Below are 5767 nucleotides of genomic sequence, written 5' to 3'. Positions count from 1 at the left end.
CAACTACTACTGCCAAAATGACAATAGCCAGAAACAAGTGACCTCTCAACATAGTTGAATCTATCAGAGAATCAATGCAGTGATGCACGTTTCTAAACATAGTATCCTGTGTTTACCTGTTAATATAGAATTGCTTTTGTGGTTGGAAATTGGAGAATATCTCTACTTGAAATGACATTTCTCAGATACATTTCTTGCACATAGAAATAAAGCATATCATAATACCAGGTATACTTTTAACAGTACTTCATAATGTAGAAGGGCATGATGATAGTTGAAGTTAAAGGGGAAATTTATAAATAAATTTCTTCTAAGCAGTTATAAAAGGCTCATTTGTGTTTGTAATATTTTTTTATAAATTTGCTTTCTTTTAGAAGCTGGGGATAATAATGCACTAACTCATAGACAGTAGAGTGAGGGAAAATTGCAAGTAAAGTTGACATTATCCTATATGATATACCCAATAAATGTAAACTGTTATCTCTAAAATGAATATAAAAATTTGACTAAGAGTATCACTTTGATAGATCAAAAGTGAAGTCCTAGCAACATGGATGGAACTCGAGATTATCATACTAAGTGAAGTAAGTCAGACAGAGAAAGACAAATATATGATATTGCTTATATGTGGAATTTTAAAAAAATGATATAAATGAACTTACTTACAAAACAAAAAACAGGCTCAGAGAGAAAGATCTCATAGTTGAGGGGGGAGAGATAGATTGTGAGCTTCAGGTTGAGAAGTAGGCACTACTTATTTAAAACAGATAACCAACGAGGACCTACTGTATAGCATAGGGAGCTCTGCTCAATTCTCTGTAATAACCTAAATGGGAAAAGAATTTGAAAACGAATACGTAATGTGTATATGTATAACTGAATCACTTTTTTGTAGAAACTAACACAAATTGTTAATCAATATACCCCAATATAAAATAAAACAAATTTTAAATGAAGTTCAAAAAATGCTGGCACTCTCTTTTAAAGGACACCATCCTGAATTCTGTACAATGGCTAACAGTCATCTCTTTGTTCAGTCACGGTAACATATATACATTAGGTTAATGGAGACTTTAGACAGTATAATGTAATGATGAAGAACACGGCCTTTTGAGTCAATAGAACTGAGTTAAAATTCTCTCTCACTTTGGATAGACTACTAAATTTGCTAAGATTTAGTTTTCTTCTCTGAAAAATGAACATTTACCTTACAGGGCTATTGAAAAATATGAGATAAAGCATTTATCACTGTACCAAGCCTATAGTAAATATCTGAAAATGGCACTTGTTCTCACTAGTATTGCTGTAGTATATTCACCTTTATATATATATATATCTGTGATGTTATAGGACTCAGATTTTGCCTCATTAACTTTCCTTAATAAAAATAAGAATACTTTGGATTGTGAAAGGCATGCGTTTTTTAAATAATATGAACTCAAGTTCATTATACATTTGTTTTATAGTAGATTCTTAAACACCTACTAATGTATCTCAGTATAATTCATATTTTCAAATATGAAGTTTATCATTTCAGTAGACAAATAATTTTTTAATCTTGGCATCATAAGACACTGTCATGGAAACAGTGTGTGCGTGCTCAGTCGCTTCAGTCATGTCCAACTCTTTGTGACCCTGTGGCACGTCGCCCACTAGGCTCCTCTGTCTATGGGATTCTCCCAGCAAGTATACTGGAGTGGGTTGCCATGCCCTCCTCCAGGGGATCTTCCCAACCTGGGGATCGGACCTGTATCTGCTTGTGTCTCCTGCATTGCAGGCAGATTCTTTATCAGTGTATCACCTGGGAAGCCCAGTGGAAGCAGTATTACCTACTTTTATTCTTTTTCAACCACTTTTAATTTTTTTATTAGATTCTTTTTTTTCCTAAAAATAATTAGCCTTTCATTCATTGAGACCAGATGTCTATAAACAATAATAACCTTAAATTTTGGATCTCCAACTGAAGACATTTTTTTATTAGATTTGTCATTCCAAAAACCTGTCACTGACATATAACAATTTTTCCATATTCTGTAGATTAGAGAGAATAGCTTAGAAAATTCTCCATCACAATTGCATTTAACCAAAGCATTTGAAAAGGATATTTAATTATACCTACTATCCCTTTTTTATCTCCCCAGTGTTGTTTACTATTTCAATAAGCAGTATAATTTGCATTGTTAATCTGAAGTCATTCAGCATATTTTTATGAGTTTGGTCTTAGGGGAAATAAAAATAATGTACAAATTTCATGATAAATAAAAATGGAACATCATTTACTTAAGTCCACTTAGTTCATTTCTGTTCTTTCTGACGTTTCTCTTCTCTGCCTCTCCCACCTTCTTCAACCTTCTTTAAAATCCAAAACCTTAAAGAATGCCAGGAAGAAAAAATAAATAAAAAGTGTAGTGGCAAGGTTTGTGATGAATCCATATCCTCAAATTGGTATCCATGACATACATATTGGGTCGACTGGAATTTTAGACAGTGTAGCGTTAACTCAACCCATATATTTAAGTATTCCTACTGAATTGTGTGAATTTTATCCCTTGTCTGATTACTCAACCCTATTTAGAAAGAGAATTGTGTTTTCCTAAAAATAAAAGAAATGTTAATGTATGGATCCTCCAACTTCACGAACCACATAGAGAACAGGTAATTGAAACTGTTCAACTTTGGTCAAAAAAAACTAACCCTAGGTGGTAATGTAAATGTCACTGTCAGGAAGAGGTTAGATGATCTTTCAATTTCAGTGGATGGGAAAGGCAGTTTTGTTATTTTGGCCATTGACCTGTCATTTACTTAAATTTAAACTTAACTACTACAGTAAGGTATCAGTTTATTAATATAATCCAGGTTCTGTATTTTTTCAGAGCAGTTTAAGATTCACAGAAAAATCGAGAGGAAAGCAGCATTTTCCTGTATCCAGGCTCAATTTTAAGTCAACCATTTAACTTGCATACTCCAGAGTCCTTGTACATATAGTAAAAATAGGTTAGCTAGTAAGAATTGGTATAAATGATTTCCTAAGACTCATAATAACTATTAATGATAAGTCTTTATTACTATTTACAGAACTGTATAGGTGAAATGCATTAAATAGAACTGAGTGACTATTTGGTTACCTAATATGACTTGTATTTAGATGAAGTCTTAAACTTTCTCATGGCATTTTTAGAGTAATTTAAATATAGGTGAGATCATGATATAATAAGGTATTTTAATATAACATGAATGTATGTATTATCATTATGGTTATTTATTAGTTTTTTCCATAATTTTTTAACTTGTAAATTTTTGCTAAAAATGGATTGAATTTCAAGGAAGGGTGAGAGTAAAAAGAGTAATCTCAGCTGTGTATGCACAATCTTTTTATCTCAGTGACTTTTCCTTATTTTTTTGTCATCAACATTTTTTTAAAGATCCTTGTTTCAAATTGAGTTGTGCAGCATTCAGTATCAAAGTTGATTGGAATCCAGATCTTTCTGTTTAAGAAACTGTTTAGGCAGACCCATGAACAGTATGCGGAGAAGGCGATGGCACCCCACTCCAGTACTCTTGCCTGGAAAATCCCATGGATGGGGGAGCCTGGTGGGCTGCCATGTATGGGGTCGCACAGAGTCGGACACGACTGAAGTGACTTAGCAGCAGCAGCATGAACACTATGAAAAGGCAAAAAGACAAGGAAGCCTGGCGTTCATGGGGTCCCAGAGATGGACACAATTGAGCGACTGAACTGAACGATGATTTTAAAGTTATTAAAATGATATTTACAGTAGTTCTTCCTCATAATTTCTAGGTGGTAGCTAAATCACTTTTAATCACTAAGAGAAGACCAAGATGTTTTAGCTCCAGATGTTTTCTTGAGTTTCCCACAGAATTGGAGATCTGTTAGGACAAAATTTTTCTATCCCTAGGCCAGTGGTTCTCAAGTCAGCATTTTTGGCCCCATCTGCAAGTTTGATAGAAATGTAAGTAAATGTCCTCCTATTTTCTCTATCAAATCAGAATCTCAGGGTGTTGGGTCCAAGAAACTTAACAAGCTTTTCTAGGTAATTGTTATGTTGCATATTAAAGATTGAGAACCACTGCTTTAGGCCAAAGAGAACAAAAAAGTAAGTTAGTGGTATCTAGATGGGGCTGGAAGAGTGAGTATGTAGTTAGTTTCCATTATCTTCAGTCGCTGGCACACAACCATTTGTTTTATATTCTGTAGAGTTCCTAGACAGTTCTTTAGCATCTTAGCGGCATTTTAAAAGGAGATATAAAGTGTGTTATGAGCAAGTAGGTGAGGTCAGGAATAGTCACAAGTAGATAGGAACGTAGACCAGAAAAAGTCTTCTAAATGTGTTGGTGAAAATAGAATGAGCTGATAATTTAATTCTTGGATAATTTCCAAATATTACAATTTAATAGCATTAACTTGAAAATAATATGATATAAAGATCAATTAAAAACTGTGTTATAAAACCATTTTACTATAGTAGGACAAAACTTACAAGATTTTTATGCTACTTGTTTTTGAGAGTATTTGATAAAATGGGATTTTGATGAATACATGTTCTATTTTACAGCATATCCAAATGATGTGGAATATTTGGCTTTCTTTGTGTAGAAGCTAATAACAGTCATTGTGAACAAAGGAAGCACTTACTCTGTTCATATATTAATAAATAAGACAAAGCAGACAGTTAAGAATATATAGAGCAAAAATAGAAACTACCCTACATTTTTTAAACATGCCTATAGCAGGTTTAGCATATTGTAAGTCAACATGCTACATACTCCAAAATTATTTCTTTGCTACTTTCTAGATTTCCAAAGAATTCATAATCCAAAATCAAGATCTCTTTGTGCTCTTACCTTTGATATAGCTTCATATCACCCACTAATTTTGTGATTCAGTTCTTTCACACTTGGCATCTAAAACAGTTCTCTTAGAACTAAAGATTACACTTTTGGTCTTTTGTAGGTATCTTTAAAAGGACTATTGAATTTGTCCTATTTCTGATTTAAAGTACAAAGTGCCTGTGCACCACTTTTCAGATGCAATGTAAACTGAATTCCTAGTTGTCAGATTCCATGTCTCTAAAAAGTGGTAGACAGAGACGAAATCAGGACATCTGCTTATATAAACAATATGTTTAGGTTTTGATTTTTAAAGTACAACACTGAAAAGAAGTAAATTTTATAGAGCTTTGCTAGAGAAAAACACCAGTGGAGATAGCAAATGGAGAAAAGATTAAACCCTATTTCCTTTTCTTGTAAATATTTGAAAGCAGTTAATTTTATATGTTCGGAATAGTCGCCCTATATCCACAATAAAAACATGTCAGTACTTTATGTGAATTCCTTAGAGTTAAATATACAGGCTGTTTTCCTGGCCTGAGGGGCCAGGAATTCCAAACACTGAGGATGCTAGTCATTTCACCTTCAGTTTGGGGTTTAAGAAAAGGAAATCTTACAAGTTGCTCAGAATGAATAAGGAAAATGGAGATTTCCTTAACAAGGCAACTCCAAGAAAGAAAACATATACATATACCAGCACACACACACACACACACACCCCCATACTTTCACACATAAAAAGAGAAATCTTCATTTCCTGGATATATGCTTTTAGGTTTTTTTAAAAATCAAAATAAAATTGCCTTTTTTGTAGGCAGCAATTTATCACTGGTATTTCAAGTTAAAAATATTTAAATACAAAAGAGTGTAACATGTAGATTACTATCCTGACAGTCTGAGACACTTTTGAATTTTAGGT

Source organism: Bison bison, unplaced genomic scaffold (assembly GCF_000754665.1).
Source record: "Bison bison bison isolate TAMUID 2011002044 unplaced genomic scaffold, Bison_UMD1.0 scf7180017864452, whole genome shotgun sequence".
NCBI lineage: Eukaryota > Metazoa > Chordata > Mammalia > Artiodactyla > Bovidae > Bison > Bison bison.
The sequence above is the reverse complement of the archived record's forward strand: the minus strand, read 5'-3'. Positions refer to the sequence as shown.